This window comes from Panthera tigris, chromosome A2 (assembly GCF_018350195.1).
Source record: "Panthera tigris isolate Pti1 chromosome A2, P.tigris_Pti1_mat1.1, whole genome shotgun sequence".
Lineage (NCBI taxonomy): Eukaryota > Metazoa > Chordata > Mammalia > Carnivora > Felidae > Panthera > Panthera tigris.
The window spans coordinates 45749983-45774275 of NC_056661.1; the positions used below are offsets into that span (position 1 = coordinate 45749983).

Genomic DNA, 24293 nt, shown 5'->3' on the forward strand with positions numbered 1-24293 from the left:
CACAGAGGAGACCTAAGGAACTTAATAATTCCATAAGATGAAACAATATCCATATCATAAGAGTCCCAGAAGAAGAAGAGCAGGAAAATAGGGCAGAGGTTTATTTCAACAAATCATAGCTGAGAACTTCCCTACTCTGGGGAAGGAAACGGGCATTAAAGTTCAAGAGCCACAGAGAACTCCCCTCAAAATAAAAAAAAAAAAAAAAAAACAGATCAACACCACAACATATCATAGTGAAACTGGAAAAATGCAAAGAGAGAATTCTGAAAACAATTAGGGATGAAAGGTCCTTAACCTACATGGTAGACACATAAGGTTAGCAGCAGACTTGTCCACTGAAACTTGGCAGGCCAGAAGGGAGTGACAGGAAATATTCGACGTGGTGAATGGGAAAACTAAGCAGCCAAGAATTCTTTATCCACCAAGGCTGTCATTCAGAATACAAGGAGAGATAAAGAGTGTCCCAGAAAAACAAAAACTAAAGGAATTCATGACAACTAAACCAGCCCTGCAAGAAATTTTAAGGGGGACTCCCTGAGTGGAGGAAAAAAAAAAAAAAAGACCAAAGCAACAAAGACAACAAAGGACCAGAGAACATTACCACAACAACATAAACCTAGAAATCAATAGTAAAAGGAAAACTGAAAAATTCACAAACACTTGGAAATAAAATAAATTTATCCTAAACAACCAGTGGATCAGAAAAGAAATTAAGAGTGAAATAAGTCAGACAGAGAAAGACAGATACTATATGTTTTCACTTATATGTAGATCCTGAGAAACTTAACAGAAGACCATGGGGGAAGGGAAGGGGAAAAAAAGTTACAGAGAGGGAGGGAGGCAAACCATAAGAGATTCTTAAATACTGAGAACAAACTGAGGGTTGATGGGGGGGTGGGGGGAGAGGGGAAAGCAGGTGATGGGCATTGAGGAGGGCACCTGTTGGGATGAACACTAAGTATTGTATGGAAACCAATTTGACAATAAATTATAGTTATAAATAAATAAATAAATAAATAAATAAATAAATAAATAAATGTATGTAAAGGGCAAAAAAGAAAAAAGAAAAAGAAAAGAAAGAAAAATCTACAGCCCAGGTGTATTTAGAAATAGGTCTTAAACTCTTGAATCTCATGTAATAAACTATTCCCATATCATTAAGTGCTCAAATTTTTGCCATAATTGGAAAAGGTAGTCACTCTTCCAGTTGCCAGTCTCAAACAAACAAATGTGAAGCGTGTGAACACAGGTGCACTAAAGTTTTTTGTTTATTGCAAACTTTGGTTCATTCTCTTATTTTGTAAGATACCAAAATTCCCGTTTCTAATCTAATTGCACAGGGATAGTTTGATTCTTCTGGGAGCAAGAGAGAGACTATGTATAGCATTCCAAAAGTAAAACAACTTCAACAACAACAACAACAAAAAAATTAAGAGAAAATAAATGGTTTCTTGAGACAAATGAAAATAGAAACACAACAAACCAGAACTTATAGAATACAGAAAAAGCAGTTCTAAGAGGAAACTTCATAGCAATAAACACCTATATTAAGAAACAGGAAAGATCCCCCATAAATAACTCAACTCATTACTGTAGGGAACTAGAAAAAGATGAACAAACTGAGCTTAAAGTTGGGAGAAGAAAAGAAATAATAAGGATTAGAGCAAAAATAAACTGAAGAGAGAATACAAAAACAAGAGAAAAGATTAACCACAGTAAGAATTTGTTGTTTGAAAAGATAAACAAAATTGACAAGATCTCGGTTAGAGTAACCAAAGAAAAAAGAGAGTGGTACCAAATTAATATGGTACCCATATGTATTCTGAACCCACAGAAATGCAAAGGATCATAAGAGGCTACTATGAACTACAGGCCAACAAACTGGACATCCTAGAAGAAATGGAAAAGTTCTTAGAAACATACAGCTTAACAGGACCAAATCAGGAAAAAAATTAAAAAGCTGAAGAGACCAATTGCCAGTAAGGAAATTGAATGAGTAATAAAGAATCTCCCAATGATGAAAATCCCAAGACCAGATGGCATCACTGGTGAATTTTACAAAACACTTAAAGAAGAATTAAAAACAATGATTCTCAAACTCTTCCAAATAATCAAGGAAGAGGGGACACTCTGAAACTTATTTTAAGAGGCCAGCATTATTGTAATGTCAAAACCTGAAAAGGATGTTGCTAGAAAAGAAAACTATAAGCCCATATCCCTTATGAATACTGATGTAAAAATTCTAAATAAATACTAGCAAACTAATTCAACATCACATTAAAAGTATCACTCACCATGAGCAAGTGGGATTTATCTCTGGGATGCAAAAATGGTTGAAATATGCAAATCAATCAATGTGACACATTAATAAAATGAAAGAATTGTATGATAATTTCAATACATACAGAAAAAGTATTTGGCAAAAGTCAATGTCCATTTATGATAAAAAAAGAACTATTTGGCATAGAAGGAACATATCTCAACATAATAAAAGTCATATATGACAATCCTTCAGCTAACATCATACTCAAGGGTGAAAGTTTGAAAGCTTCTCCTTTAAGATCAGAAACAAAACAAGGGTGCCCAATATCACCACTTCTATTCAAAATATAGTATTGCAAGTCCTAGACAGATCAATCAGAATAGAAAAAGAAACAAAAAATATCAAAATTGGAAAGGAAGAAGTAAAACTGTTTCTATTTGCAGATAAGGTAATATTATATATCGAAAATTCTAAACAACCAATATTAGATCCAATCAATAAATTCAATACAGTTGTAGGATACAAAATTAATGTATAAAAATTTCTTTACAGTAACAATGAATTTTCTGGAAAAAATAAAGAAATCAATCCTATTTACAATAGCATCAATCTTTGGCTATTCAAGGTTCCATATATTCAAATCTATTTTTGTGGTTCCATATAAATTTTAGGAATGTTTTTCTACTTCTGTAAAAATCTCATTTGAATCTTGATAGGGGATACATTAATTCTACAGGTAGCTTTTTGTATTATACATATTTTAACAATATTACTTCTTCTAATCCATGAACATGGGATATCTTTCTATTTATTTGTGTCTTCTTTGATCTTTTTCACCAATATCTTGTTTTCAGAGTAGAGGTCTTTCACCTCTTGGTTACATTTATTCTTAAGTATTTTATTATTTATAGGCAGTCTCTTCACAAATGATGCTGGGTTAATTGTATATTCACATGTAAAAGAATGAAAGTGGACCCCTATCATACCCCATTCACAAAAATTAGTCAAAATGGATTAAAGACTTAAATGTAGGGTGTGAAACCACAAAACTTGCAAAAGAAAACAAAGGAGTAAAGTTCCTTGATGTGAGCCTCAGAAATGACTTTTTGGATGTGACATTTAAAACATAAGAAACAAAAGAGAAAATAAACAAGTGGGAGTACATAAAACTATAGACTTATGTACAGCAAAAGAGACCATCAACAAAGTGAAAAGACAAACTACAGAATGGAAAAAATATATTTGTAATCTATATATCTGATAAAGGATTAATATCAAAAATGTATAAAGAACTCATAGAACTCAACAGCAAAAAACAACCCAATTAAAAAATGGGTACATGATTTGAATAGACATTTCTCCAAAGAATATATACAAAAGGCCAACAGGTATGTGAAAAGATGCTCAACATCAGTAGTCATTAGGGAAATACAAATTAAAACCACAATGAGAGATATCACCTCATGCCTGTTAGAATGCCCACCAACAAAAAGACAAGAGGTAACAAAAGCTGGCATGAAAGTGGAGAAAAGGGAACCTTTCCACACTGTTCATGGAATTGTAAATTGGTACAGCCACTATAGAAAACAGAATGGAGGATCTCCAAAAAATTAAGTATAAAGAACTACTATATGGCCCAGCAATTCCACTTCTAAGAAAATATCCACTGGGGTGGGGGCGGGGGGAAATACTAACAAAAAGATATCTGTACTACCACGTTTAAAACACCATTATTTAGGGGCGCCTGGGTGGCTCAGTTGGTTAAGCATCCGACTTCGGCTCAGGTCATGATCTCACAGTTTGTGAGTTCGAGCCCCGTGTCGGGCTCTGTGCTGACAGCTCAGAGCCTGGAGCCTGCTTCACATTCCGTGTCTCCCTCTCTCTCTGCCCCTTCCCTGCTCATGCTGTGTCTCTCTCTGTCTCAAAAATAAATAAACATTAAAAAAAATTTTTTAAACACCATTATTTAAAATAGCCAACACATGGAAATTACCTAAGTGTCCATCAATGGGTGAATGGATAAAGAAGTTGGCGTGTATGTGTGTGTGTGTTTGTGTGTGCATGTGCACATGTACAGGGATATTATTTGCCATAAAAATAAGGAACTGGAGTGCCTGGGTGGCTCAGTCGATTAAGCGTCTGACCTCAGCTGAGGTCATGACCTCACAGTTCATGGGTTCAAGCCCAGCATGGGGCTCTATGCTGACAGCTCAGAGCCTGGAGCCTGCTTCAGATTGTGTGTGTCTCTCTCTCTGCCCCTCCCCCACTTGCACTCAATCTCCCCTCACCTCTCAAAAATAAATAAACATTAAAAAAATGAGAAACTGCTACAACCTGCAACAGCTTGGATGAACCTTAAAGGCATTACACTAAGTGCAATAAGTCAGACAGACAAAGATAAAAGCTGCATATTCTCACTTGTATGTGGAATCTAAAAACAAAAACAACAAAAACAACAAAAAACTCATAGAAAAAGATATCAGATTAGTGGTTACCAGAGGCAGGATTGGGGACTGGGAGGAAAAATTGGAGGAAGGTGGTCAAAAGAAACAAATTTCCAGGGATAAGATAAATAAGTGCCAGGGATGTTAATGTACAACATGTTGACTATAGCTAATACTGCTATATGATATACAGAAAAGTTGCTAAGAGAGTAAATCCTAAGAGTTCTCATCATAAGGAAAAATTTTTCATCCTTCTTTTTTGTTTTCATTATATAGTATCTATATGAGATGATGGATGTTAGCTGAACCTACTGCAATAATCATTTCACAATAAATGTAAATCAAACCATACTGCTGTATGAGCTAAACTTGTACAGTGATGTGTGTCAATTATTTCCCAATAAAACTGGAGGGGGATGTGAAACATATCATTAACTTCTCTCTTTTTTTTTAATGTTTATTTATTTTTGAGAAAGAGAGGGAGCGGGACGGAGGGAGGGAGGGAGAGAGTGAAGGAGGGAGAGAGGGAAACAAAGAATCCAAAGCAGGTTCCAGGCTCTGAGCTTTCAGCACAAAGCCTGATGCAGGGCTCAAACTCACACACCTTGAGACTATGACTTGAGCTGAAGTCAGATTCTTAACCGAGCTACCCAGGTGCCCCACCATTAATTTCTCAATCAGGTTAACCTGCCATATACCTTTCAGGGCAGTGAAGACAAAACCTGTCTCCTCAGCCCTATCCTGTCTCCTCAGTATCTCTGTGGGCTGCTATCCTCACTGCAAATCACCTTCTCCAAAGAGGTGAAGAAACCTAAATGCCTTGAAGCCACAGGTCCCATTCTCACCTTCTCATCACCATTGTCTCTTTCAAATACCCATGACCCCTGACTATTAGGAAACTATATTATTAGTGTATGTGTTCATTACTGTAAGGTTCTATTCATAACACCACTTAATAATGATAATATACTTTAAGAAAGAATGGATTTATAATCTTCCCAGATATCAGAACAGCTAGATAAGATTACTGATATATTTATTTGGAAAGCAATATTTTAAATATTCACTTTGTTTCAATACCTCATTGGTGAATTGTATATCTTACAAAACCATCTCTCTCTACCTGATACACTTGTTCAGCCATGTTTTCCAAATAATAAAAAACAAGATGAAAAACAACTTAAATTATTTCCTTTTTCCTTCAGTGTTTCAAAGGACTTGGATTGTGAATACTAATAAGATGATTTTTTTCCAGTTTCCTAGATTCTGGTCATCAGCCTGCTCATTAATTAATTAGGAATTCAACTCAACAAAAAAGTTCTTGGAGATAGAAAGTTAATGCATCAGCACAGAGAAAACAACATCAAATTACTTTTGCTGATCATAGTCTGAGAAATGTCTAAAGACAGCAAGATATTCTAAGGATGCTCCCACTTCCCTTATGACCCTCTGACTATTCAGAGAACAAACTCAGGATTTCAGCACCCTTCACTAAGACCTAATCATTAAAAAAAAAAACAAAACAAAACTTCATGTATTATTGATGAGGACAGCTAAGCAGGTAAAAATAGTCTCCTATCACTTCAAAGAAATTGTGAGTAAATATAAAATCGATTCATCAGATATGTTTTAAAATCACAGCTGTTAGACTTAGAAAGAATCTCAGAAGATCATTTCACTCCATCTACTGGCTTTATAATAACAAAGTATTATTCTTTCCACATGAGCATAGAGGCAGCCCAGAAGGTTAGGGGAAGGTCTCTTGGCACACAGCTGATTAGGACCAAGAAACAACATGAAGTTAGATTTCAATTTCCAGTGTCCTCATATAGGCCTCTTCCCACTGTGCCCAGCTGCTTTTCTTCTAAAAATTATTCTGTTTGGAGCATTAGTGGTCATTCCTGTATTCATTCTATGTTTTTTAAGCATATACTGTTTGCCAGGAAGTATGCTAGACAATGAAAAGAAAAAAGAAAAAAAATATAGTATCAGCACTGTGTGTGTGTGTGTGTGTGTGTGTGTGTGTGTGTGTGTGTGTGTGTGTGTGTATACAGCTCACAATCCAGCAAGGAGAAAGTTACCATAAACAATGAACCGTATACTAATTTCATAGCGATAGCAAAGTGCTCTGAGAACATATGAATTCTGCCAAGAAGATCGGAAGCTTTCAGCCCCAAAAGATGAGGAGGAGGTATTCCAGGCAGAGGAAATCATGAGAACAAAGGCATGGATGTGAATGGCATGCTTGAGAAGCAGCAAGCATAAAGCGAGAAAGACATTCCACATCAAAAACAAAAGAGCCTTTGCTTTCACACAAACCTAATATGATAAAGCATCCTCACAGCTGTACACATTTAAGTCATCTCTGCATCACACAGGCCCTCTAAAGGGCATAACTAGGTTTTCCTTACCTTTATTCCATGTTCCCTGTCAGGAAAACCCCTCCCCTCTTCCTCTGGGCCAACTCCCCAGTGTCCTTCCTGATAGATCTCTGACATTACCACTTTTTCATCCTCCCAGGAAGAGTTCATTATCCCTTCCTTTGTGCCCATTTTTTATATCTCTTTCTAGAGAGTATTCTAATTATTTGTTTACTTACATGTCTATCTCCCAAACAATTCTGTGAAGGTTTCAAAGACAGTCTACCTTTAGATCATTGTATGTTTGGTAAACCTACAAATGAATGAATGACCTTTTAGATGGAAAGCTAGGTGCTAAGGATGATAGATAATATGTGTAGTACGAGCTCTAAAAAAAAATAGATGCATACATAACTTATAAGTGGAAGAACAATTTTCAGAATTGAAACCCCCAGGGAAACATTTCCACTCAAATGAAGTCCATAACTGTGATTCAAAGATTTTCATATACAACTGTTTTGGTATTGATTTAAAACTCCACCTACATAGATTCATAAACTCAGATGATTTTCTTGTTACATTCTTAGAGCTCATAAAGAGTGGCCTGAAAAAGTAGGTCTTTAGGTATAATTTAGTCATATTAAACAGAAATGTAAGGGGGAGAAAATGACTGGTCTTTCTTTCATCACTGGCATGTAATTCATTATAAAGGTGTTAAACTCATCGGTAAGTGTGAAAATGAGAAGAAATGAGTCTACTGACAAAAAAACTGCAATGAGACAGTAAACTAAAATTAATGCTTCACAAATCTTCAGCTTCTCAGCCTCATTGTCTCAATTTGTTATTCTCATGAATTATCAAAGTGAAGCACAGACACTGCTCCTAAAAATAAAGATTTTATTAAACTTCATTATGCACCAAAATGCCTGAAGACATTGCCTCTCCTTTGACCTCATGAGCTTTTCAAGCTACTCAATCCCAGGGTTAAAGAAATATCTCATTAGCAGTACCTGATGTCAGCAGATGTGTTATTAAACTGCCTGTCACTCAAGCCCTCAGTACTGAAAAATACCTAGGTCATCCAATCCTTTACACTACCTCCATCTCTTTGCAATATAATAGCAGAAACTGTAGTGCCTGGAATTGTTATAATAATAATTCTAGAAACTTAGCCATTTCTGGGATGTCTTCGAGTTGATGGGAAAGAAGCTACCACCTGCCAGCACATTGCTACACATCAGTAAGAGATGACTGATAGATGATAGACAGTACTAGTTTGCTCCGATTGTCCTAACAAAACACTACAGACTAGGTGGCTTAAACAACAGAAATTTAATTTTTCACAGTTTTGGAGCCTGGAAGTTCAAGATCAAGTTGTCAACGGGGTTGATGTCTAATGAGGCCTCTTATTCTGGCTTTCTGGTGGCCATCTTATCACTAAGTTTCCACATAGCCTGTCCTCTGTTTGTGCTCATTCCTGGTGTCTCTTCCTCTTATAAGGACATCAGTCCCTTATGATTTCATTTACCCTTAATAATCTCCTTAGATAAGCTATTTCCAAACACAGTCACTTTGAAGGTTAGGTCTTCAACAAATGAATTGAGAGGTGGGAACACAATTCAGCCTGTAATAGATACGTAGGCATATAGATAGGTAGGTATGTGATAGATAGATAGATAGATAGATAGATAGATAGATAGATAATGGGAGGGGGGAACCTTTAACTTGCTAGGTAGGTAGACTACAATCAGATATAAATCTGCAAGAAGTAAGCCATTGTCTATGAGGTTAAAAGTGAAAATTGTTAGAAAAGTCCACACTGCTCCAAAGTGTTGTACATGCATGCATGCATGCGTGCGTACACACACACACACACACACACACACACACACACACAAGGCACTGTGCCTAAAGTTTCACATTAATCATTCAACAAATATTTATTGAGTAAGAACTTTTAGTAACTGAGTAATACCTAGCTCTGAGCTAGGTATTATGGACTATGTTAACTGAATTCTGGACTGAAGATGCTTATATTCTAATAAAGATGAAAGAATCTATGTGTTAAGAATGTTGTTCTGAGCCTTTATTGATAAAAGGATCACTACTGGGAGTGTTAAAATACATATTCCATAACCAAATTTTCTTGATCTAAATAGCCTGAAGAGGGCCTTGGACATCAACATATATATATATATATATATATATATATATATATATATATATATATTTTTTTTTTTTTTTTTTTTTTTTAAATCTCTTCAAGTGATTCTTATACATCACTAATACAGAAAACAAATTCAGTCTACTGAGATAAACATTGGTCTTTCCTTCTAAATTGCAACATCTCTGGAAGATCGTACTACTTCAGTGTGGATGAACTCAATAGACAGCTAATAATAAATGATACATGACAATATTAGACTACTGAGCAAGAAAAGGCATAATGATTTAAGATAGATATATATGAAACTTGATTGCAAACATGAAATCCCTTCATAAATGTAAGAGATTATTATGCAGCAGGTCACTATTTTATCAAGTAACCATTCCATTTGAAGTGCTTCCAAATACTGAGCCAATACTTGTCTTTTGTAACTTTCTTCCAATGTTTCTAGTTCTAAACTTTTCAACTCTCTGCCTTTTCTAGAAATTTTCAGGATAAGACTCCACAATGCCTTAGGTCTGTGACCATAGCCCTATGGGGGTCCCTGAATAAAAAAGAACCAAGTCTAATAAAGATCACTAGGCTTAGCTGCACAAACAGTTAAGAGTCTGAAATTAGTCCTGCTGTCATTACCCTGGGCTTCACTGGGTTGTGAGCCCAGGGTAGCTTTGTGTCTGTTAAGCAGCAGACTTCCCCTCAATCTTATTCCACCACACCCATCTGATCCATTCAAGTGGACCTCTGTCTGGGTTTCCTGTCCTCCACTAGAGCTTTCACTAGAACCTTAGCTTCTTGGTTGGGGCACTGACACTTTGCCCAGCCATTGCCACTATATCTTCTAGGGCTGGCTTCCATCCCCTGTATATCTATCTAGTCAGTGGCTGGGCTACTTTCACTCTTGGCATGCCAAAGCTGCTGTATGGACTCTTAGACTAATGCTTCTCAATTGAAAAGGCTCTGCCTCCAATGCAGTGTTCAGAAATTGCTGACGGTATATTTGGTTGTCACAATAGAAGCTGCCTCCTTCCACAACACCACTCTGCTTTGACTGTGCTTTGACTCCTAAAGTGTAGGAGTCAGTGAAAATAGACATCCTACAATGCAATGGACAGCCCCACACAAGCACCGGCTGTACTATGTCTTTCTAGACATTCATGTAAGTGGAATAACCTCTTTGACATTATCTGAGCCTGGATGCTTTGTTTTACATATATTCTCAAAGTACTTTTGACACAAGTTCTAATACCTAACAAATTGTCCAGAATAGTCCCCAGCCTATAAATCAAGAGGAGTCTGTGCCATCTAGCTAGGACCTGTACCAAGAATTGTTCATTATTGTGAAAATCACATCACCAATAATGCAATGACATTCTTCGTACTTGAGTCACAAGTATGAAACTCCTGTATGAGTATACATTTGTGATTTCCATTCTCTGTGTGAGTATAAGCATGTGACTGCTTCATCATGTCTTTTGTATCAGCCAGGCCCATGTACTTACAAATTGAAATACACATTAATTTATTATTTTTAATTACTCTACACTTGGCTAGTCCATTATATTAAAATTAGGGCATTGTAACAATTTATTTTCTGTGTGAAATTATATATAAAGATGGATTTTATTATCTATAAGTCATATTATCTTTGGGAATAAAAAAGTGCATTACCAAATATCTGTTAGCAAGAGGAGATATTAGTTCTGATAGGTTTGAGATATCAATATTAGCCTTTATTCAATGAACATTTACAATGATTCTTGTGGATCTTTGACATACTCTTTCAGGGTTCAGCTACACTAGTCCCTGCAGTCTCACTCCCATAAAGGCACTGTCCATACCAGGGATATCTCAGTATGCCTTGCAGCCAAGACTACCGATTTACAGATACCATCCTAAAATTCAAGAAGAAATTGTAGAAATTATGTCATTCATTTTAACTAAAAGCTAGATTCATATTAATAATGATAGCATATGAGAGATTAATACCTATTTTTAACCTATATTTAAATTATTTTACATGTATTGATTTTATTTGATATTCATAACACCCTGTGAGATCGTAGGGATGACAGTGTATTTCTGTCCCTGCTTAACAATGGAGAAACCTGAGGCTCTTCACGGCAGACTGGCTCAAAGTCACAGGTCTAGCAAGAAAGAGCTGAAATTCAAACCTGCACTTTCAGAAGACAAAAGCTGTACTCTTTTTGTTTATGTAATGCTGCCTCTCAAGTAACAAGAGAAGAAAAAAAATAATAGAAAGACTAAAATAAAAATAATCAATATGAAATGCTGCAACATGCAAATATTCTTTATGTAATGCTGCCTCTCAAGTAACAAGAGGAGAAAAAAAATAATAGAAAGACTAAAATAAAAGTAATCAATATGAAATGCTGCAACATGCAAATATTCTAACGGTGATTTCTGAAAGCCTAAAGAGGAAATTCAACACCATAATCTAGAAGACTTAATTAAGGTGGCTCTTTTGACATGTGAATATACTCTTCAAATGCAACTGGCCATAGGTCATATCTTTGGACCTGATGTGTACAGTGCCCATGTACATGCATAAATGGCTCCCAAAAAAGACACTTGAAAATAACTGTGCTGCTCTCTACTGTTGACAAAGGGGTAGGCACATAAAGAGCAAACATTTGCTACTTGTGTCTCTGAGGTGATAATAAAAATGGACAGCTACAAAGTACTACTAACATCATTTCACTTTTATTCATGATTGGTTCAATAGCAACTTTTTCATTGAAATAAATATTTGACTAAACATATTTGTTTAATGAGACCAAACAATTCCTTTGGCTTAGAACAGACCCTACAGGGGTGCCTGGGTTGCTCAGTCAGTTAAGCACCCAACTCTTGATTTTGGCTCAGTCATGATCTCATGGTTTGTGAGATTAAGCTCTACATCAGGCTCTGCACTGACAGCGCGGAGCCTGCTTGGATTCTCTCTCTCCCTCTCTCTCTGCCCCTCCCCTGTTTGCATGCCTGTGTGCATGCATGCTCTCTCTCAAAATTAAATAAATAAATAAATAAATAAACAAACAAACATTAAAAATAAATAAAACAGACAATACATTTACAGTTTCTAATTGTTTTTATTTGAATTCTGTGCTCAAGTCTAGCTGAAACGAAATGAACTAGCTGAAAAGACATTCAGTACCTGTAGCTAGTTTGCAAATTCTTATGTCAGGGTTAAATGAGTCCTGAAGGTCACAAAAAAGCAAATGAATGTCTTATAGATGACAATTCATCCATAGGAAGCAGCTGCCCTGAGAAATGTGTTAAGGTGTCTGAGGTTCTGTCGAGGCTCAGTGAGAAAGAGTGCTATAATTGTTTAGTAATGTCTTCCGTGGAAGGTAAAATGAGATGGTTGTACACAGACAACACACCTGTGATCCTGCACTAATTTGATCCACTCATTTTACAGGTGAAGAAATTGAAGTCCAATAAGATTAAATTCAAATTCAAATTAAATCAAAGATCTCCTCACTGCCTGAAGTTAGGCTAGGTCAAGAATTCAAGCATCTCATATTGTGGAACATTCTTCTTGCAATTATATATGTTTCTTAGTTAAACCTCCAAGAACAGTGCTCAAAAAATTCCAGCCCAAATTTCAGAAAGTAAAAAGTGATGTTCATTTTCAATATAGCTTAAGATAGTTGTTTACTGGCATCAATGTGCATGTTTTCTTCTTTACATAGATCAAGAGCCTTTGTGAAAGGTATGGGCACAGACAAAGCCCTTTCATCTTACAATTGATCTTTTTGATGATTTGTTCATAAGGAAATAGAATTTCCCATTGTAGAGTCATTTCCATGGTTACCTATTGATTTCCTATAGGAAACATCCTGTTTACACGGCCATCATGTCTTTATTGTGGAGGGTAAATCACCTTCTGAGTTTTCACTTTATCTGCAACCTGAGCCATGTAAAAATGAGCTCTGCAAAATTACCAGAACAAGATAAATAAATGATTCATGTGAATTGGTTTTGCATGAATAAGTGATTAATCCTTTCTTTCAACCTTGTTAGGAGAAAATGCAGAATTAATGTCATTCTATGCAAATAGAAGCCCACTTTCCTGAATTCTGACCTAATTACAGGTATTTGTGAGGCAAAGTATATGTGGAATTTCTTGCAGTTTTTTTTTTAAATAAGACTGCTACTGAAAATCAGAAATTCAACTTTTCGTTATAAGTCTTAACTGCAGATATACATAGATGATATTGAGATTTACTCTCAAGGTTCTTTCAAAATGTCCCATTTTTAGCATGCCAAAGATTAATGACCTTAATGGTTCAAAATAGGCCTTACTATTGCTTACCAAATAGTTGAGCCCAGAGGTCATGTCACAACCGTACCAGCCTGAACTGACTATACTCTTAGAAGCAAAACACCCAGGATACCAGTGTCTTGGTGTAGTGAAAAATGAGTGAACCATTCATTAAATCAGTAGAACACTCAAGAACCCAAAACAACATCAACAAAATGAAATTCCCTTAACTCTGGAGCAGAAAATTATAATTCCATTCTCTAGAAATGTGCCTCAGCTCTGTGCTAGAGGCTTAGGTCTCTGCCTCCAATAGCATTTTACCTGTAGGTGGGTACTTTGAACATAAACTAAGACTAACCAAATAATCCTGCACAAGTCACAAAATAAGAATACTTGAAGGAAGAGGTCACTTTGGACTGGAAGATGGTCAAAAAAGACTTCTTGTGTAAGAAGTGGAAGTATATTTTGAGAAATGGCCCTGAAGAAGCAGTAAGATTTGGATAGATACAAGTGGAAAATTACAGGGGCTAATATTTAGTGAGCACTTACTATAAGCCAGGTACACCACCAAATCCTTTACACTCCCTGTCTTACTTCATCTTTACAACTACCCAGGTTGGTGAGAAAGCTATTAACATCTCCTTTTATATGTGAGAAAGCTGAAGTTAAACATCTAGTTTTACAGGGCTAGTGGCAATGATTTCAATGCAGACTGACTCCTGAGTCTACAGTTGTAACTATACCATTCCAGGCAGAGGGAAATAAGGAACACCATGGCAGGATGCAAATCATAGAGCAAGAGGGTGGCAGAGGGTAAATCACTCAGTCAAGACATGAGTCCTATAGGGAGAGGGAGGGAGGGCTAGGAAAACAGAATGGCGATGGATTATAGAGATCTCTGAACACCATTCTTGGTAGAATAAGATATGTGAGAATGGAACTCCAACTGAAAAGGTGCCAATTAATTCAGGTGGCACTGACCTGTGAGGCAGAATAGGTCTTAATCACCAGAACACTAAATGCTCATTATCCAACCTTTTAATGCGCAGCCTGGAAAGTTATCCTTGAAGAACCAAGATTTGATCATGCTGTTAAGGGGAAGAGAAAAAAGAAAAAGAATGAAAGAAACAATGCTTTGATGTCTCCCAGACAACAACTCTGTATTTCAGATGCATGTTTTCATTTCTTCCAGGTCCCTAGTGGAGATAAAATGAACAAAAGGAAAGAACAGATGGGACTAAAAGCAAAAGTTAGCTGATGAAAGAAAAAAAGCAAGGCTGGGGGAAGAGTGTATGGAGAAGGACACAGAATTAGAGAAAGGGTTTTGAAATGTAAGGTTATCTCCCCGGCTGAGTTAAATACAAAGCAACTCTATTGACTACTTTGCTAAGTAAAGTGGCTTTAGCAAGTCCTGTTGGAGACTGGTGCCTGGGAATAATCATATAGATCGTTCAGCAGAAAGGTCACCTGATGGAAACAGGTCAGCTATAAGGGCCTGGGGCACATGCATCAGTGCTTCTTTGTGAAAACAAGGTTAGAGACTACTCCAACATCTTAAACCAGTACAAGTGGAAATTAAAACCAGAGAAGGTCAAATGAAATGACATTGTATTGGGAATCAGGAGAGTGGTTCCTACTTTTCCTGAGAGGATAAATGCATTTTCCCAAGGTGACAAGATAAGTGGTAGAGTGCCCAGATCACATGTCCTGACTCAGGAGAGCATGCTTTCTTCTATACCCATGAACTGTAGAACGAACCAGACCTTTATTCAAATTCTAGCTGTGCCACTTATTAGATATGTGACCTTAGGTAAGTTATTTTCCCCCCTGCCGTCAAGACTAAAAAAAAAAAAAAAAAAAATGCAAGTTCTTTGCTCTCAAATAGGTAAAGTAAATCTAACACAAATAGAAAAGGTTGAAAAGGAGGAGCCAGTGCTATTACTTGACTTTCTGCCCAGCATCAGACTCATTGTCATAATTATAAGTGGGTAAAGTGTACTGATTTCTTCAGCAAGTGACAGTCTCCTTCTCCTTCTCCATAGCTGCCAGACTGACTCTCAGAGTTGGTCTGATTGTCTTGGGAAAATGGCAGGAAATCGGGAAAGTACCTTCAACACCAGATAGTATGTATTGATTACTCAGAGCTGTCTACTGTACTTAGAGCTTTATATACATGATCTCCTTCAATCCCTCAATAATCCTATGGATTACTATCTCAGTTGTACAAATGAGAAAAGTGAGTTTCAGAAAGATTAAGTGACTTGCCCAAGTCCTACTGGAATTAGCATGTGGCTCTAAGCTACTAGCAATCTAGCAATTTCTTATGTGAACCACAACAAAGCTGCCGACTTCCCAGTATATTTACCGTGACCAAACTCAGGACTGTCCAGTACAAACAAGGAGGTCCTGCTAGTCCAAACATACTTCTTAAATCCCAGGCATGATTGCTATTCCTCCATGGAGCAGAATTTTTAATGCCAATTCAAGAACTCTTTTGCATTTCAACAATTTCCAAGGCACTGAAGTGGCAAATAAGTCCCTTCCCTTTCCCTTTCCCCTTCCCCTTCCCCTTTCCTTTCCTTTCCTTTCCTTTCCTTTCCTTTCCTTTCCTTTCCTTTCCTTTCCTTTCCTTTCCTTTCCTTTCCTGCCCTGTCCTCAAGGCAGTTGTAGTTTAGTATGAAGCTGACAAGGAAAGAAATAACAGCAGGTTAGATTGTCTTATTCTAAGACATACTTGAGCAGTATAGATGTACAAAGGATAGAGACAGGAAAGGAACAGGCAGTGAGACAGTGAGGGGAGACTAGGAAGGAAAGGAAAGGAAAGGAAAGGAAAGGAAAGGAAAGGAAAGGAAAGGAAAGGAAAGGAAAGGAAAGGAAAGGAAAGGAAAGGAAGGGAAGGGAAGGGAAGGGAAGGGAAGGGAAGGGAAGGGAAGGGAAGGGAAGGGAAGGGAAGGGAAGGGGGAGAGGAAGCAGAAGGGGAAGGGAAAAGGAAACAGGTCTTTGTGCACTTACTAGCATACTCTGTGCTAGGTTATGTATGCCTTATCTCTTAATTCTCCCAACACCCTGTTGTAGGTAACATTACTCCCATTATATCCCTGCTCCAAATCCTGCAGTGGCTTTTCAACACACTCAGAATGACCTGGTCCTTTGTCTGTAGCACACGGACTCCTTTACCATGCCTTGAACACAGAAAGTTCCTGTTAACCTTACAGCTATTCTTGCCACTCAAAATACTCCCACCCTACTCCCAGATAGCCACATGGTCTGCTTCTCTCCTTCCCTTCATTCTGTTATCTACTCAAAATTCGCTTCCACAGAGAGGCTTTCCCTGACTCCCTAATAACCTACCTCCCACATTTACTCTCTGTCTTCTTACTCTGTTTTATTTTTTTAAGGCATTTACCATTACCTAACCTTCTCTGTAACTATTTGTTTACTGTCTGTCTCCCAACCCCTCCAATAGAACTTGAGTTCCATGAGGGCAATAATACATCCCCAAAACCTAAGGAGTGTCTGGCACATAGTAAGTGCTTAAGAAAGATGTCATAAATGAGCTAATCAATCTGCCTTTGTGATTGAAAGAAAAAAAAAACCGAGGCTCTGAGAGTTAAGTTCTTTAACCAGTTCACATAGATGGACTGACTGACATCACGGGCTTGTTATAAGGCTCACTCCTGCCTCATGCCTTTGGCCTTCAAATCGTCTCTGTTGCCTGATCTTCACATAGCTGGCTCCTTTCCTTCAGAAAGGTCTTCTGAGGTCCCTCTATAAAATTGTCCCCCACTCTCAGTCACCTTCTATCATGTTGCCTTATTTTACATTGTTCATAACACTTACCTCTCTCTGACATTATCTTATTGGTTTCCTTTTTATTGTCTTCCTTAGTAGAATGTAAGTACCATGAACTCTGAGACCATATCTTTCTTTTTGCTGGTCCACTCAGAACACTGAAAATGCAGATTAGGCAGTGAAGAACAAACCAATACAGGCATACCTCCTTTTACTGTCCTTTGCAGATACTGCATTTTTTACAGATTAAAACTTATGGTAACCTTACATCAAGCAAGTAAGTCTATCAGCACCATTTTTCAACATTTGCTTTACATCACGTCTCTGTGTCATACTTTGGTTATTCCTCCAATATCTCAAATTTTTCTTCATTACTATATTTGTTATATTGACCTATGATCAGTGATCTTTAACGTAACTATTGGAGCTTGAAGATGTGACTGAATTGTTGCAATCTCATGATAAAACTTTAACGGATGAGGAGTTGCTGCCTATGGATGTGCAAAGAAAGTGGTTTACTGAAAAGGAAGCTAGTCCTGGTGAAGATGATGTGAAGAATGAGGAAATGACAACAAAGGATTTAGAATATTACATAAACATCGTTGATAAAGCAGCAGCAGGGTTTGAGAGGGTTGACTCCCAATTTTGAAAGAACTTCTGTAGCATTTACCTACAGAGCATTGCATGCTACAGAGAAATCGTTTGTGAAAGGAAGAGTCAATCAGTGTGGCAAGCTTCATTTGTTGTCTTATTTTAAGAAACTGCCACCGCCACCCCAGCCTTCAGCAACCACCACTCTGTCCATCAGCAGCCATCAATATCAAGGCAAGACCCTCCACCAGCAAAAAGATTAGGACTTGCTAAAAGCTCAGGTGATGGTTAGCATTTTTAGCAATCAAGAATTTTAAAATTAAAGTATGTACAATGTTTTTTTACACATAAGACTATTGCACACTTAATAGACTACAGTATAGTATAAACATAATTTTTATATGCACTGGGAAACCAAAATATTCATTTGACCTGTTTACTACAATATTTTTTGGGATGGTTTGAAACCAAATGCACAATATCTCTGAGGTATGCCTGTAAACGAAAGAGAGTGTGCATGGAGATCTCTTGGCACTATTCATGGTCAATGAGAAGTGCTTAGTAGCTACTAATTATTTATTTTGTAATAGTAGAGTTGATGAAATTAGTAATAAGGTTTTAACAGGCAAAGATCACAGGAAAAGAAATTCAAAATAAAAGGGATAACATAAACAGAGGTGGCTTATCTATTAGATTGTATTACCAAGGTAGTGTTGCCCCATAAGTCTGTGGTCTGGGTTAAAATAGTAGAAACTGTCCTCAATGTAATCACAGGGATTCTGGGAGATTCTTTCACTTCTTATGGATCAAAAACACTGTGTTTCAAACAAGAGCATGGCTTAGGATACCTTCCTGCACCATTCTACATAATTACAAGATGTATAATATTTTAACTTCAGGTACGTAATGTGCAATGTAATTTTCCAACTCTAAAAAGTTGGCAAAGGTAGTTATTTTCACTTGTGGCAAACAGTTTGGCGAAATTAGGAGTGACTATCCAGGATTGGCAAGAAGCAAAACACCAATCAATTTTCCAACTCTAAAGAGCTGACAAAGGTAGTTATTTTCACTTGTGGCAAAGTTTGGCGAAATTATGAGCGACTATCCAGGACTGGCAAGAAGCAAAACACCAATCAAAGGCAATAAAACTGGAAATCCACAAGACATGTGGTCTGAAACATGTATAGTTTCTTTTAATTAAAAATATTTTTTTTAAAGAAAGAGAGCATTCAGCAGGGAAGAAGGGCAGAGGGAGAGAAGGAGAGAAGCTCAAGCAGGCTCCATACTTAGTGTGGAACTCAACATAAGGCTTGATCCCACAACCCTGGGATCATGACCTGAGCTGAAATCAAGAGTTGGAGGGTCAACTGACTGAGCCACCCACATGCTCCTGAAACATATAATTTTTAATTAATAATTTAAACAAGAATTGATTCTTCCAGAAGAAAGAATTGAAAGAAGTGATAAAAATTCAAGGCCCAATATGGAGAAAAATTAATTAAGTATTCATATGATTTCAAGATTCTCTCACAACCAATAGAGAGTGGAGGGTAACTTCATCATCCTAGAGTAAATCTTTATTTCAGGATTTTGGCAATAACTGCTATTGCCAAAAAAACAAAAAACAAAAAACAAAAACAAAAACCCTGATTCACACTATACCCAACTCCCACAGTCTCCACCATTCCTGGGAAAGAAAGAAAGAAAGAAAGAAAGAAAGAAAGAAAGAAAGAAAGAAAGAAAGAAAGAAAGAAAGAAAGAAAGAAAGAAAGGAAGGAAGGAAGGAGAGCTGAAGGACGCTGCAAAGAACAGTGAACTGGGAATAAAAATATATGTACTCAAACTTTGACTCCGTAGTATATATGACTGGAGGGATGAACAAGAGTGTCAATGTGTTGAATCTCTGCTCAAGTATCAATTCCCCAACTGCCAGCCTCTCTCTTCTCTGTACTTATACCATTTCCCTTGAGACAGAAGGGTTAACATGCCAAGACTTATCTTGGGAAGGCAGGCCTCCTCGGAAAGAAGTTAGCTTTCTACAAAGCTTCACACAAACTCAGCAATGACCTATTGCTTAAAGCAATTAATCCTGGTCAATGGCGGCAAGTCCTGGGCCCCAGTTCCCCAGTCATGCCAGATTCTCCAACCTGAATGTTTATGTAAAAAACATAACCATTAGTTATGCCATTAGTTTGCTAGATAATACAGCTGCAATCACAAGTCTTACACTTAAGCCCACTAATCACTTCAGGGGAGAGGTTGTACCCCCAACCATAAATGCTGAGTTAGCAGCATGAAGCTAGAGCCCACTCTTAATGGTGTTGTACCCTGGCTGGCCACGTACAACAGCAAGGAAGAGCTGATGCTTCCCTAATAATTCATCCTAAAAGCCCCAAATCTCAAGAATGGAAATCTCTTTGCCAGAATCTGATTTCTAGCCATGCCAGATTGCTTTGTGCTTCCCCAGAATCTTATGAACAGAGAAAAAAAAACTACACATCTGCTACTAGATGACATTGGAAGTTTTCCCCCAGGGCTGATATGTGTACATTCTGGCTATTTGCCCTGGTTGCCACAATATTACTACTGATAATACTTATCAAGGGAGGAATAATATCTCTTGATAACCATTTAGTAGCTTGCTTAAATAGAAAAGGATGGTTAAAGTATATATATAGACTATAGATATAGACATAGACACATATATACATACATATATAATACATATATATGTATGTGTGTATAAATATATTTACATATATATTTATATAAATAAGTATATTTATATAAATACATATATTTTTAAAGTTTATTTATTTATTTTGAGCACAAGAAGGGGATGGGCAGAGAGGGAGAGAGAGAATCCCAAGCAGGCTCTGAACTGCCAGCACAGAGCCCACTGCAGGGCTAAATCTCCCAAACCACGAGATCATGACCTGAGCTGAAATCAAGAGTCTAACACTTACGCGAGTGAGCCTCTCAGGCACCCCAAAATGTATTTTTTTACATATAGACTTACATATGGTTTACTCTATGACTTCTCATATCATATGAGTCTCTGCAGTAAATATGTAAAAATAAATAAATAAAATTATACATTTTATTTTTGAAATATATTGAAATAAATTAAATATTTAGTTTTGAAACATGTTTTACCATGTATTATATAAAATATAAGAATATAATATACATATTTTCAATATGTCATATATTTGTGTATACTTACACATTTTAAATATGTATTAATAAATATAAATATAGATTAATAATATAATTAATATATAATATATTAATATATAAGTAATATATTATATTAATATAATTAAGTATATATAATATAATATATAAATATATATTAAATAATATAATAAATATATTTCTATATAACAAACATTATATATGCTATACATAAATAAATATATGTGTGTTTTATACATATTTATATAAATATATTTATGTGTTTTTAAAATATATATTTATAAATGATATTTCTATTTCTAGGCATTTTGGGGTTTGATGGTAAAGGACTTAGCCATATCTGTACACAAGCCAGCATGGGTATCCTCAAAGCTACAAAGCTTTTAGGTAACCTAGTTGGAGGCTAACAGAGGTAGGATGCCTGGGATACTGAGCAGGGTGGTGTGAGAATGTCTTGTAGTCATGGCAGCAACCACTGGGACTGGGCTGCCGCTGACTCTCATAGAACCTTTGCAAAAGAGTCCACGGGTGTGTAGTTTCCCCTACCTTTCTGAGCTGTCTGCTTCTTCCAGTTTTTTAAATGATCCAGACCACCCCTCCCATACCTGCACACATGCATTCTTCTGCAGTGGATTATGTCAAATATTAGCTTTGGTGTCAAAGGCTCACTGTCAGGAGAATCTGGAGTAATGCCTGTCCTAGCACATAAACATCAATTCTGCCTCAGTTTCCTAATTAACACCACATTATCCTTTTCTGCCTGTAAACCTGCCCTTAATTCCAGTCCAGCCCAAGATATTGTTGGACATGGCTTGCAATACATTCCTACATATTCCTCTCTATTCTGGATATACTAGTTACTAGGTGAGCTCAAATTCTTCACCCAGTATCCTTCCCATGAAGATCTAGATTTTATTTTCATCTGTTAGGAGTTCTTATGGCTTGAATTATGTTTCCACCAAAAAGAAGTTCGAACTCCTGGTACCTCAGAATGTGACCTTATTTGAAAACAGAGTCTTTATACAGAGGTAACTGAGTTAAAATGAGAGCATTAGGTGGGTCCTAATCCAATCTAACTGGAGACCTTATTAAAAGAGGAAATTTGGACAGAGAGGCAGACATGCATAGGAGGAAGGTGATGTGAAGAGACTCAGGGAGAAAATGGTCATTGACAAGCCAAGAAGAGAGGCCTTGGACAGGGATCCTTACCTCACATCCTTCAGAAGGATTCAACTTTGAACATACCTTGCTCTTGGACTCTAGTCTCCAGAACTGAAACAATATATTTGTGTTAAGTATCAATATGTGGTACTTTGTTACAACAATCCCAGCAAATGAATACAAGAGGGGTCCAGAGTTTCCAAACTAAAAATGAGCGTACCTGAACATCAAATCATTGTGGTCATCCAGAGGACACATTGCACTGCTCTGGAGGGCAGCATTCCCATGGTAATATCATGATTCATACCCAAACTGGGCAGTTTATACTCTGCACAGCCTCACATAGTGTCCCTGACCAAGTCAACTGGTGGATAGAATTGAATAGTGGACAGAATACCTCAATGATGGTCAGGAAGCACTTACTACGTATATTTAAAAACCAGCTTTACATTTAGCTAACTTACAGGCAAATTAAACATTATAAGAGAATGATATTAGGAAGGGGCACCTGAGTAGCTCAGTTGGTTAAATGCTTGACTCTTGGTTTCAGATCAGGTCATGATCTCATGGTCTATGAATTCGAGCCCCACACGATCTCCACACTGATAGTGAGCCTGAGATTCTATCTCTCCCTCTCTCTGTCCCTCCCTTACTCGCATGTGTGCTTTCTCTCTCTCTCTCTCAAAATAAATAAATAAGCTTAAAAAAATATTACATAGGCACTACTTGGTTTTCACAGTGCTTTTAAAACTAGAAAAATTAAGCCTTTCCGCACTACCCAGAGAGGAGTCCATATGGCATTGTTTTGCATTCCAATTGTAACTTAAAGGGAAACTTTCACACTGTCTGGAACCCTTGATGTCCTACTAGTGAAGGAGGAGGATGTCCTCAAATTCTTTGCAGCAGGAATCCACTTAGGTGATACCAACATTGACTTCCCAATGGAACAGTACATCTACAAAAGGAAATGTGATGGCATGTACATCATAAATCTCAAGAGAACCTGGGAGAAGCTTCTGCTGGCAGCCCATGCCATTGTTGCCATTGAAAACCCGCTGATGTCAGCGTCATATCACCCAGGAATAGTGGTCAGTGAGCTGTGCTGAAGTAAGCTGCTGCCACTGGAGCCATTCCTATTTCTTGCTGCTTCACTCCTGGAACTTTCACTAATCAGATCCAGGCAGCCTACTAGGAGCCAAGACTTCTGGTGGTTATTGATCTAGGACTGACCACCAGCTTCTCACAGAGGCTTCTTATGTTAACCTGCCTCCATTTGTATGTGTAACAAAGACTGTCCTCTGTGCTATGTGGACACCGTCATCTCTGCAATAATAAGTGAGCCCACTCAGTGGGTCTGATGTGGTGGACACTGACCTAGGAAGTTCTGCACGTGCATTGCACCATTTTCCATGAACACCATAGGAAGCCATACCTGATCTCAACTTCTACAAAGATTTGAAGAAATGAAAAAGAAATTGAAAAGAAACTGCTGAGAAGACGGTGACAAAGGAGAAATTTCAGGGTGAATGGACTGTTCGAATTCCCGAGTTCACTGCTATTCAACATGAAGTCGCAGACTGATCTGAAGGCATGGTTCTCTCTGTGCCTATTCAGCAGTTCTGCACTGAAGACTGGAGTGCTCAGCCTGCCACTGAAGACTGATTTGCAGCTCCCACTACCCAGGCCACTAAATGGATGGGAGCAGACACTGAGTGTTCTCTTAAACTATTTTTCAAAACACTCAGACAAGACAGAAATAAGGTTGATGCAAAATAAGCAGCTTATAAAAGTTGTAAAAAAAAAAAAAAAAAGAAAAGAAAAGAAAAGAAAGAAAAAAGAAAAGTAGATAACTTAAGGTTAATAGTATATTGGGATGTCTTTTAGCACAAAATTACAAAACCAGAGAATATATTTGTGGAGTTAACCTAGCAGGACACTCACCTGAGTATGAGCTAGGAAAAATGTTTTCATTATCTTTGTAAAGCTGGGCTTCCCACATACTTCCCATTGGTCATTGATCCAACAGGAT

The 24293-nt window shown here is 37.2% G+C and overlaps 1 pseudogene; it reads left to right on the plus strand.

The window, feature by feature from the left end:
* The window catches only part of LOC122236317, a 35030-nt pseudogene extending 10990 nt beyond the window's left edge, over positions 1–24040 (plus strand).
* Positions 24041–24293: the final 253 nt, after the last annotated feature.